Genomic DNA, 13,253 nt, shown 5'->3' with positions numbered 1-13,253 from the left:
AAATGTCCAGGGGAAAAAAATAGATGTAAAAGCAGTAGCGCCCAGGGAAGGTGCTACCGGGAAACCAGTTGGGGCAATTAAGACAGCACCAGGCCTGAGCACCAGAGAAACCGCACCAAAGTCAGTCTCTCTGGAAGATGTTAAAATGAGAAGAGCTGCGAGTTGTAAGAGTGTGGCTAAAATAAAGGAGGGTAAAAGAAGAATGAGTGAGAGTGGTCGGGATGGCCGGCTGGGGGGGACCCAGGCCATGCTGCGAAGAGGCTCATCGGGGACCCTTTCGGTGCAGGCCAGCCCGAAGGTAAAGAAAGCAGCAGGGAAGACAGTACAAGCAGTTTCCCAAAACAAGAGGGGAGGGGGAACTGAGGAGGGACAAAAGGGAAATAAAAGAAAGAATGGTGGAGTGCATGAGGGGGTGAAAGTCATAAAGCAAGTAGAAGCAGAGGGAGAGAAGGAGATTGTAATAGATAAGGGAAATGAAGGGCTAAACACTGATAAAGGGGAGGAGGGGAGTGTTGAAAGAACAAAACAGAATAAAATGCAGAATAACAAAGGTGTGGAGGTTGAGGAAAGTAGGGAGAGTGAGGGGAGGGAGAAGAGTGTGGGTGCAGGAGAGAATGCAGGTGAAGGATGCGGGAGTGCAAAAATTATGGAAGGGGGGAAAGGGGTTGAGCCTCCCCAGCAAGGGAGCAGGAGCAATAATGAAGTGAGTGGACATGAGAGGGGGGCTATGCCGGGCCCTTCATCTATGCCCTCCCCTCCCCGCAGTGGTGGCCCCTGGGGCAAAGAGCTACGCTGGTGCAGTTCAGGGTGATGCAAGGAGGGTTTTGTCTGGTGGCACTGATAGGGATTTAAGACAGCAACTCACGGCCGCTCTGAGACGGGGCAAGAGGTCTGCCCTTATAGATGGTGAGCAGGTGGATTTAAGGTTTTTGGGTTCAACGTTTTGGTCTTTCTGCCTTCCGAGAAAATACTGGAAATTGGTCACTCCCAACAGGCGGGCCAAGGGGGACCAGAAGGAATGCAGTCCGTCTTCGGTGGGAAAGTGATGAAACATGCCCTAGGAGGAGTGAGGTGGTTGAACTACTGCTGAAGATGGGCTTCAGGGCACATAACATCTTTGCTCTGATCCATCCCTTCGGTACCCCGGAGTTCGACATCAGTTTCATAAGGTCAGAGGGTTTGGAACTCTTCTGGACCAATTACGAGCTGGTGAAGAATCGGCCTGGCTGGCGGGATTTTAGGGTCTCCCCCCTGTCCCGCCAGGATGATGTAAAGACGGTGACTGTATTGACTCGTAATGAGTCTCTGTCTTCGCTTGATATTATGACCTGGTTAAGTCGTTTTGGAGAAGTTAAGGGTGCCCCGGTGAAAAACCGGGATGAATATGGTATCTGGTCCGGGGCATGGACTTTTCTGGTCCAGCTGAGCCGGGTGGGGAACTCAGTGACCCTCATCCCCTCCTCGGCCTATCTGGGTAGGGACAGGATCTCGGTCTTCTACCGGGGACAGCCAAAAGTGTGTCACCGATGTGGCGACCCCACCCATTTTAGTGCAGACTGCACTCAGCAGGTGTGCTTCTCATGTGGAGGGGTAGGACATACAGCCGCATCGTGTAGGGACATACGCTGTCACCTGTGTGGTGTTCTAGGACACCCCTACAGCCGCTGCCGTCGTTCTAGTGCCAACGCGGCCCCTGAACCCACGGGTAGGCCTCAGGAGACGCAGGGTGAGGGTCTGCCAGTGGGGGAGTGTGTTGACGGGGGTGCTGGGGCTGAGGGTCCAGTGAAGAACGGCAGTAAGGCAGCAAGTCAGATGAGATGCCTGGAAGCCAGGAAGGCGGCAAGGGCAGGTGAAACATCTGGGAAAACCGTTGGTACGGTCCCTGCCCCTGCCCTTGGGAAAGCTCCTGCTACTGAGGCTCCAGGGGAGAGCGAGTTGGAGGAGGAGACCTAGAGATTGCAGAGGCAAGAGGGGTCCGCCTCTGGCGCCGCTCTGTCATCAAATGAAGATGGCAGAGAATGGCTGGAAAAGAGGCGGAAAAAGGATGTGAAAAAGAAAAAACAACCAGGTAAAAGGAAATCTTCTCCTGCCCCGGGTCAGAAACTAATGGAAGGACAAACCGGCTCCCCTCTGGTGTCTCTTTCAAACCGTTTTCAACCCCTTGAGGGGGAACCTGAATCTCCCTTGCTGGTGGGGGTGACTGGGGAACCCGAGAGGGGTGGGGAGGGGCCGGAGGATGTGACCCCCCCCCCCCCTCCCGTCCTTGGGAAGACTGAGTCCCAGGGGAGGGAGGAGGTACCGAAGCCACCAGACAAAAGTTTGGCGTCCCCTGAAGAAGGAGGGGCAACAATCGAGGGCATGGATATGTCTGCGTCATTAAAGAGAGGAGAAGAGGAATGTGGGTTTTCGGGTGAAGAAAGGGGAAGGGATAAGATAAGAGTCATCCAACCTTAATCACCTTAGATGTCGGCACTCAGTCCGTTGACGCTGGCGACCGTTAATGTAGCCAGCATTAAGTCAAATACTGCAAGATTTATGGCCTTTGATTTTTTTAGCCGTGTTGAAGCTATTTTATTTTGGCAGGAGACCAGGCTAACAGATTTAGCCAGTATATATCAGGCAAAGAGGGAGTGGACGAGTGGCCCTTCATATTGGTCTCTCGCGGCCGAGCAGTATAGCGGAGTGGCGGTTCTTTTTAAAACCGCAGATGTCACATGCCGACGGGTGATTGAGGTGGAAATGGGGAGGTGTTTGGTCCTAGACGTCCTTGTGGGAGGTCAAGAGCTACGACTGATTAACATCTATGGTCCTCAAAGTCAATGTGAGCGAAAGGACCTTTTCACAAGGATCAAGCCCTATCTTTTTTCAAGCCGGTTGGTAGTCTTTGGTGGAGACTTCAATAACGTCACGAGGCTCTGCGATAGGGGAGGTACCAAAGACAGACTGGATTATGATAGCGTCGCTTTGAATAGAATAGTCAGTGAGGCTCGCCTGGAGGACATCCACATCAGGCATGCCCCAGGCAACACGGTGTTCACCTTCCATCGAGGTAGTAGTAGGTCTAGGATAGACAGGTTTTATTTAAAGGAGGAAGCTGTCTCCTCACCTTTATTGGTGGTGGAGGTGGAGTTCTCCGACCACTGTTTAATTATGTTTACTTTGAATGTTACAGATACCCCTCGGATGGGTAGAGGTTTATGGAAATTGAATTCGGCCCTCCTGGAAGAAGCGGAGATAAGACAGTCCTTTGAGGAGTTCCTTCAGAGCCAGATTCCGCTCATGGGCCTATGTAACAGTAAGTCAAAGTGGTGGGAGAGTTTCAAGAAAAAGGCAGCGAGTAGAGATGAGCGAACGTGCTCGGCCACACCCCTTTTTCGCCCGAATACCCCGATTTTCAAGTACTTCCGTACTCGGGCAAAAAAATTCGGGGGGGCGCCGTGGCGGCGCAGGGGTAGCAGCGGGGAGTGGGAGAGAGAGGGCTCCCCCCTCTTCCCCGCTGCTACCCCCCGCGCCGCCACGCCTCTCCCCGCCCCCCGGCGCCCCCCGAATCTTTTCACCCGAGTACTGAAGTACTCGAAAATGGCGGTGCTCGATCGAGTAATTACTCGAAACGAGTACGTTCGCTCATCTCTAGCAGCGAGGTATTTCCGTGAGCTCTCTAACCTCAGATCCTTGTCTTGTTATCGTTTATATCAAGGACTGAGGAGGAAACTCGAGCGGCTTGTCTCGGCGGGGGGCAACCGTGAGGAAGTCTCCAGAGTGAAATCCCTGTTAAAAAGGTGCCAGTATGATAGGTACATATCCTTGGTTTTTGAGAGGGATTTCAGGAAATTCCGCTCGCCCGACCCCTACAGAAACTGTAGGATGTCAGTAAATAGTAAGATGGTTACAGGACTGATTGATAGTACAGGGTCTCTGAAGAGGTCCAGTTCAGAGATCCTGGAGGTAGTCAGATCCTATTACTCGGGCCTTCTGGCAGGGAAGGATCAAGATCGAGACAGGCTGTCGGCTTTCCTGGCTGAAACCATTCCTGAAGAGAGAGTGACCTCTGGGCTTGACGTTTTGACAGACGCTATCAGAGAAGAGGAAGTGAGACTGGCCTTTGATGGGCTTAAGCTCAAGAAAATGCCAGGTCCGGATGGCTTATCATCCGAGTTCTACAAAACCTTTAAGGAACAGTTGGTTCCCCTATTGACTGGGGTATATAATGAGTGCCTTTCCTCGGGTACTCTGCCAGAGTCAATGAGGAGGTCAGCCCTGATCATCTTGTCAAAGGGTAAGGATTCGTCGTGGATTGAGAATTGGTGTCCCATAGCGCTGCTCAATACAGACCGGAAGATTTTGGCTAAGGTGCTGTTTAATCGTTTAGTGCGTTTTGGCCCGGAGCTGCTTTTGGGTGATCAGCACTGTTCTGTTCCAGGCCGAAGCATGTTTAGTGCTGTGCTGAGTGTCTGGGAGGTTGTGGAGCAGGGCAGGGCTGGGAACTGGAGAGGGTTCTTGCTGTCCTTGGATCAGGCAAAGGCTTTTGATAAGGTTAACCATAAGTACCTCTGGTCGGTGCTTTTGAAATATGGTCTGCCGGTAGGGTTTGTCAATTGGTTAAAAACTTTGTACAAAGGGGCTGAGAGTTTCCCGCTGGTGAACGGTTGGGCTGGGCGCCCCTTTTTGTGGGATCCGGGGTTCGTCAGGGCTGTCCCTTAAGCCCCCTGCTATATGTGTTTGCGATCGACCCCTTTCTAAGGAGGTTGGGTTGTGGGCCGTTGGCGGGGGTTGGGGTGGGCCTGGGGGACTCTGGTCCGGCACTAAAGGTGGTGGCCTACGCCGATGATGTCACGATTTTCGTCTCTTCTCGCGAGGAGGCGGGATGGGTGATGTCGGAGGTTGTGGAGTATTCAGAAGTAACTGGATCCCAGCTCAACTGGGATAAGTGTGGAAGTCTCTGGTTGGGAGAAAGAGATCCTGATTTTAGTCTCTCGGACACCCTCCCAAGACCCCAGGAGTCATTAAAAATTCTGGGCATCCATTTCGGCCAGGGAAATTATCCCGAGACAAATTGGGAAGGCAGACTAAAAGATGCTAGTCAAAAGGTGGACCAATGGAAAAGGTGAGCCTCATCAAAACTTTCCTGCTCCCCTTATTTATCTATCTAGGCAGCGTGTGCATCTTGCCAGAGTCTTCTTGGACACGGATCTATAGCCTGTTCTTCCAGCTGTTATGGGACAACAGGCTGAACCTAGTGAAGCGAGAGGTTACATACCGCCCAAGGAGACTATGGGAATTGGGTATGGTCAATCCCGTGGTGTTTTTAGTCAACACCTTCTTGAAGATTAATCTAGTCAACTTCCGCAATGAGGAAAGGGCTCCTTGGTGGGTAATTTCCTCTAAGTCATGGTTTCGGCCCTTTCTCCAGGATTGGGTGAGAGGAGGGCGAGTGAAAGACCTAATGAAAACAAAGATCTGGTACCGTGTTAGCCAGTAGAGCAAAATGTGATTGTTCCCAGCAAGAGAAACGACGTAATCTTGTAGATATGATACCTTTTAATGGCTAACAAAAATACATGATGTAATAATAGCGAGCTTCCGAACCGACGCAGGGTTCTTCTTCAGGCTTAAATGGATTGAATCTGAAGAGGCATGCATATTTATACACACTTATAACATACATACTAATGACAAGGCACAGATATGGATGTGATTGGTTCGCACTTAAAAGGAATTCTGCAACAGCAAACAAACTTTTTTTGTCTAGGCACTGATAGCGAAGTGAAAGTTTTATGGTCCCTAAATTACTGTTGGAGGGGGGAAAAGTCAGCAGGCTTGAATTGCTACAAGATATACACAAACATTTTTAGCTAAACACTGATAAGGGAGTGAAAGTTTATGGTCCCTGAATTACTGTTGATGGGGGTCTTATCTGTGCAATCAAGTCTCAGGCCTCCTTCCCACGAACGGATTTACGCCGCGTAAATCCGCGGCAAAAATCCGCTGCGTTGCCCCCGGCTATTAGGTTCTATTGAACCTAATAGCACAATGCTCACGGTGCGGAATTCCACCGCGGAATTCCGCACCGTGAAAACTCCCGTCCTCACCCGCAGCATGTTCTATTTGCCGCGGGTGTACGCGCTGACGGCTTCCATTGCAGTCAATGGAAGCCGTCCGTTCACGCTATCTCCCGCTGCAACCAGCAGAAGATAGCGTGAAAAAACGCTTCCCCGCCTACCGCCGCGCGTCATATGATGCGGCCGGCGCGTCACGTGACACGGCCGGCTGCGTCACGTGACGCGGTGGGCGTGTCACATGACGCGACGGCGGTGGGCGGGGAAGCGTCTTCACGCTATCTTCCGCTGGTAAGTATGGGGTCTCTGGGGGGCGCCGTGACGGGCTTCACTGCGGAATATTACGCGGCGGAGCCCGTCACGCTCGTGGGAAGGAGGCCTCACACTTCCCATTCACGCATAAATCCTGGGGAATAATTTAACCCAGTATTCAGCGTGTCAAAGGTTGTTATCAATTTATATTCCCAAATTCTTCTGTGGTTTTGTGACTTGAAACCACCCTTCAATATCAAAACTCTCATATCTCCTATGTCATGTCCGTGGTTAGAGAAGTGTTCGGCCACAGGTAATACCCTTTTTCTGTGTTCAATCGTGTGGCGATGAGATCTCATCCTGGCTTTCAGTTTTTGTCCTGTTTCTCCAACATAAAGACCCCCAACAGGACATTTACTGCACATGATCAGGTACACAACATTGGACGAGGAACATGTGAATGTCCCCTGGATCTTATAGTCCTGCTGTGTGTTGGGGATCCGTATCCTGTCCGCAGTCAGTATGTGTGAGCAGGTCTTACAGCTCCTTGCATTACAAGGATAAGTTCCTTTTTGTGTGTCAGAGGGTAATGCACTCCTGATTATAAAGTTCCTCAAGTTAGGAGGTTGCCTGTAACACAGAAGCGGAGGGTCTGGGAATATGGTTTTCAGACGGTCATCCTTGTGCAGGGTATGGTGGAGTTTTCTTGCGGTTTTCCTTAGTACCTCAAGTTGCGGATTGTAGGTCACTACTAGAGGCACACGATTGTTTCTTTCCTTCTCCTTGTATTGGAGTAGTTGATTTCTGGGTATCCTGGTGGCTCTGGTGATTTGGTCATCAATTGAGGTGGGATGGTAGCCCTGATTTATAAATGAAAGACCTACGCATGCCACACGGACATCTCCCGGCTTACGTTACTCCGGCTCTGAAGCTTATCCATCGATGGGGCTTGGGGGCTGTGGAGGTTGAGACTCTCTCAAGGAGGTTCCTTGATAGGAGGGTCCTGACCTCCCGTTTCCAAAAGCCATTGGCCCTCAAGGACTGCCCAGGCCAGGACCTGGAGGGTGGGTTGGTTTTGTTAAATTCAGTGAGGGTCCCTATGAAGTTTTGGGATTTGGCCTGGCGCTCTTTCCACGGAAAGCTGTATGTGAAAGACAATCTGAAGTATAGGGGCACGGAGGAAAGAAATTGCCCCCGTGAGGAGTGTGGCTCTACGGTGGAAACCATGGAGCATTTCCTACTTCAATGTCCCTTCAATACAGAGGTATATAGAAGGCTGGGGATTTCCATCGGCTGGCCCCGGCTGGCTGGACTCTCCTATTCGGAGTGGGCATATGGAGCTTTCAGAGTTCTGGGTGGCCGGGATAAATGCACGTTATATTTAGTCAGCCTAGTGGTTAGATATTTCACATGGCACGCAAGGTGTCTAGTTTTGACGCGTCAGAAAATCCTCCCGGTGGAAGTGGTATGTAGGGGCATTCTTGATGACCTGGGGAAGGTAAGTTCTTGGGAGGGCAGCAGGTTGGGAGTGCCAAAGGCATCTCGGTTATGGAGGGGCCTTTCTTTTGTGGTGCCCTAGCCTGTTTCCCTTTCCGATTCCTGGTGGTGGGCTGGTTTTTCTCACACTAATAGCTTTTTGTTTTGTTCTAAGTACAAAAGGAGAAATAGGGCTTGCAAATGACTGAACCATGAGGGGAATGTTCTAGTTAGTGCTGTTATTTCATTTCAAATGAGAAAAAAAAATTATCTAAAGCCAGTTTATTTGTTTTTCTTTTTCTGGGGAACGTATACTGGCATTGCTGATTTGTCTGGCATCGAGGATCTTCTGGCACCAGAGAGTCCATGGGCAGTAAGGACAGATACGGACAGAAAAACTAAAGCAGAAGAGGCAAAGAACAAAAAAGAAGCTCAAGAGAGGATGAGGAGGTCCTTATTTTTCTGTTTTGTTCAGAAGAAGCAAGCTTCCTGAGCGGACATTGTACGGACTGGAATACACAAGTTGTGCTAATTTGTGTTTGATGCTCCAAACTGTGGAGAGAGACAGATTTTTCTTTTGACAATTACTGTTATGTTTCCTAATCTATATATAGAATCGCAGGGGCAGAATTTGTCTCAATAATCAAATCGAAACCCTTCACAGTATAAGACAACTAAAATATAACTTTTATTTAAGAATATTTATAAAACAATTAGGGCTAAGACAAACCAGACATACATAGAGACAGAGAACAGAGATGGTCAGCGTGGGTAGATAAAAAGGTAGTAGTACCCAAACTAAACTTGTAGATACTTGAGACTAGGTGGTCGCTAATATGATGCGAGATGATCTTAGATTGTGACAGTAACAATCATTGATACGTAAGCTACACATACATGTGGAGTATAGATTACTTAAAGGAGATGTCCCGCGCCGAAACGGGTTTTTTTTTTTTTAACCCCCCCCCCCGTTCGGCGCGAGACAACCCCGATGCAGGGGTTAAAAAAACCACCCGCACAGCGCTTACCTGAATCCCGGCGGTCCGGCGTCTTCATACTCACCTGCTGAAGATGGCCGCCGGGATCTTCTACCTTCGTGGACCGCAGCTCTTCTGTGCGGTCCACTGCCGATTCCAGCCTCCTGATTGGCTGGAATCGGCACGTGACGGGGCGGAGCTACACGGAGCCGCTCTCTGGCACGAGCGGCTCCATAGAAGACTGCTGAAGACCCGGACTGCGCAAGCGCGGCTAATTTGGCCATCGGAGGGCGAAAATTAGTCGGCACCATGGAGACGAGGACGCCAGCAACGGAGCAGGTAAGTATAAAACTTTTTATAACTTCTGTATGGCTCATAATTAATGCACAATGTATATTACAAAGTGCATTATTATGGCCATACAGAAGTGTATAGACCCACTTGCTGCCTCGGGACATCTCCTTTAAGATAGTGTCACAGGATAAATTCATTCAGTAGTCAACAGAGCTCAAGCTCCAAAATTAGAGGTATGTGGTTTATGTGGCTAGGTGCGATACCAAGCAACCATTCATAAGCCACTCACCACATAGGTAAAATTACCCTCAAAGAGCGTGGTGTTGACAATAATTCGAATGACAGCAGAGGCGGACTAAATTCAAAAGTCAGCAGCGCTGGACTTCAGTATTGAAGATGTAAAAAGAAAAATCCAAGGATCTCATATATTTAAGAAGCGACCCACACCAATATCTAGATGATAAGAGTAACGCCAAAAGTAGATGAAGATCTCAAATTTTAGGTATTTTTTAGAAACTCAAGGACCTGTCTAACTGGGGAGGTAATGGTGTCTCCTCAGTTTTCTGGGGGTATCATAACCTCATAACCACTTGAGAAGGAGAGTAGTCCTCTCAGATGGATTAATTGACGCGCGAACCACATACCTCTAATTTTGGAGCTTGAGCTCTGTTGACTACTGAATGAATTTATCCTGTGACACTATCTTAAGTAATCTATACTCCACATGTATGTGTAGCTTACGTATCAATGATTGTTACTGTCACAATCTAAGATCATCTCGCATCATATTAGCGACCACCTAGTCTCAAGTATCTACAAGTTTAGTTTGGGTACTACTACCTTTTTATCTACCCACGCTGACCATCTCTGTTCTCTGTCTCTATGTATGTCTGGTTTGTCTTAGCCCTAATTGTTTTATAAATATTCTTAAATAAAAGTTATATTTTAGTTGTCTTATACTGTGAAGGGCTAATCTATATATATAAAATTGAATGTATGTCTGTCTGTCTGTTTGTCCTTTATGCGCTACTACACCATTCATCCGATCGCCATGAAACTTTGGGAAGTTGTTAAGTACACTCCTGGGAAGATTATAGGCATAGTACAAATATCCTACGATAAATGGCGCGCGAGCGTCGTCGAAAGTTACGCCCCCCCCCCACGTAGATCGAATAAGTAAGCCACCTGCTATTGTGATGTCATCACTGATGTCATCAACATCGGACGCCCTTGAACATGCCCCAACATGTTCTATAAAGCTGCATTGTGATGTCATTAAGGCTCTATTATGACACGTACAGCTTGGAACCACTAGAGCACGCCAGCCAATTACCATTGGAGTTGGAAGTGGGTAAACAAGTACTAGGATATCTTCCTAAGAAGCCACAGCAGCCGGATAAATTGTATGTTCCACCCAACGGCTATTTTATTCAGCCCACAAGGGGGAAGCAGCGGCCTACAAAATCTAATTCTCTCATTTCCTGATGTCATAGATAGATAGATAGATAGATAGATAGACTGTATGCAATAACCCTGATAGATAGATAGATAGATAGATAGATAGATAGATAGATAGATAGATAGATAGATAGATAGATAGATAGATAGACTGTATGCAATAACCTAGATAGATAGACTGTATGCAATAACCTAGATAGATAGATAGACTGTATGCAATAACCCTGATAGATAGATAGATAGATAGACTGTATGCAATAACCCAGATAGATAGATAGATAGACTGTATGCAATGACACGTACAGCTTGAAACCATAACTACTAGAGCACGCCAGCCATTTACAGTCAGTCTCCATTGGAGTTGGAAGTGGGCAAACATGTACTCGGCCAGTGATGGCGAACCTTTTAGGGACCGAGTGCCCAAACTACAACCCAAAACCCACTTATGTATCGCAAAGTGCCAACACGTCAGGGGGCGGGGCTTATCACAACGTATGATTTTACCCCCGTCGTTCTAAAAAGGACAAGGCTGTTTCAGAATAGACCGGGTGCAGATTCTGACTGCTTTTTGGACGCGGAAATACTGCAGAATGTCCTCAGCGGAGATTTCTGTGGAAAATTCTGCAGCATTTCCGCATCTAAAAAGCAGTCAAAATCTGCACCCGGTCTATTCTGAAAGAGCCCTGCCCATTTCTGCCACATATACACATACCCCAGCGGTAATAGTGACACCTTCACCCCAGCGATAATAGTGACATCCCACAGCAGTAATAATAGTGACACTCCCCCCATTAGTAATAACAGTGACATACCCCAGCGGTCCCCCAGCAGTAATAATGCCCGCTCCCCCCCCCCCAGCGGTTCCCCCAGCAGTCATAATACCCCCCCCCCCCCAGTGGTCCACCAGCAGTCACAATGCCACCCCCAGCTGTCCGCCAGCAATAATAATGCCGCCCTCCCCCCAAGTGGTTCCCCCAGCAGTCATAATGGCTCCCCCCCAGCGGTTCTCCTGGCAGTCATCATGCCCCCCTTCCCCCACAGAGATTTTCTTGGCAGTCACCATGCCCCCCTCCCCCCAACGATTCTCCCAGCAGTCATGCCTCCGCTCCCCCGCCAGCGATTCTCCCAGTAGTCAGAATGTCTCCCATCCCCCCCCCAGCGATTCTCCCAGCAGTCAGAATGTCTCCGATTCCCCCCCCCCAGCGATTCTCCCAGCAGTCAGAATGTCTCCCATCCCCCCCAGCGATTCTCCCAGCAGTCAGAATGTCTCCCATCCCCCCCAGCGATTATCCCAGCAGTCAGAATGTCTCCCATCCCCCCCCAGCAATTCTCCCAGCAGTAAGAATGTCTCCCCCCCCCCCCAGCGATTCTCCCAGCAGTCAGAATGTCTCCCATCCCCCTCCCCAGCGATTCTCCCAGCAGTCAGAATGTCTCCCATCCCCCCCCCAGCGATTATCCCAGCAGTCAGAATGTCTCCCATCCCCCCCCAGCAATTCTCCCAGCAGTAAGAATGTCTCCCCCCCCCCCCCCAGCAATTCTCCCAGCAGTAAGAATGTCTCCCCCCCCCAGCGATTCTCACACAACGGCTATTTTATTCAGCCTGGAAGGGGGAAGCAGCGGCCTACAAAATCTCAGTGGTCGCTGCTGCCGTCATCTAGATATATAAAAACGAAGTATGTATGTATGTATGTCTGTCTTCGCAGCAACGCGCGACGGGTACGCTAGTATATATATATAAAATTGAATGTATGCGTGTATGTCTGTCTGCGTGCGTGTCTGTCTGTCTGTTTGTCCTTTATGCGCTACTACACCATTCATCGGATCGCCATGAAACTTTGGGAAGTTGTTGAGTACACTCCTGAGAACATTATAGGCATATATATAGAGTACATTTATGCTACGATAAATGGCGCGCAGGCGAGCGTCATCGACAGTTACGACCCCCCCACGTAGATCGTTCGATTTCCATCATTGCCACTAATTCTCTCACTTCCCGATGTTGGAGAAAAATGAAATTTGGCACAAGCATTGATTATGTCATAAATAGGAAAAGCTAATGGGTCCAAACTCGATTATTCAATTCTATGCGCAAAAGAATTAGCGTCCAAATTTTACGTACGGAATGCAATTTTCTCACATAGAAACTTGAAATTTGGCACGAGCATTGATTATGTCATAAATAGGAAAAGCTAATGGGTCCCAACTCGATTATTCAATTCTATGCACAAAAGAATTAGCGTCCAAATTTTACGTACGGAATCGAATTTTCTCGCTTCCCAATGTAATAGAAACGTGAAATTTGGCAGGAGCATTGATTATGTCATAAATAGGAAAAGCTAATAGGTCCCAACTCGATTATTCAATTCTATGCGCAAAGGAATTAGCGTCCAAATTTTACGCATGGAATGTAATTTTCTCACTTTCCAGTGTCATAGAAACGTGAAATTTGGCACGAGCATTGATTATGTCATAAATAGGAAAAGCTAATGGGTCCCAACTCGATTATTCAATTCTATGCGCAAAAGAGTTAGCGTCCAAATTTTACATACGGAATCTAATTTTCTATCTTCCCAATGTCATAGAAACTCGAAATTTGGCACGAGCATTGAATATGTCCTAATAGGAAAAGCTAATCGGTCCAACTCGATTATTCAATTCTATGCGCAAAAGAATTAGCGTCCAAATTTTACGTACGGAATCGAATTCTCTCGCTTCCCAATGTCATAGAAACTCGAAATTT

This window comes from Eleutherodactylus coqui, chromosome 5 (assembly GCF_035609145.1).
Source record: "Eleutherodactylus coqui strain aEleCoq1 chromosome 5, aEleCoq1.hap1, whole genome shotgun sequence".
NCBI classification, from domain to species: domain Eukaryota; kingdom Metazoa; phylum Chordata; class Amphibia; order Anura; family Eleutherodactylidae; genus Eleutherodactylus; species Eleutherodactylus coqui.
Note: the sequence above shows the minus strand (reverse complement) of the source record.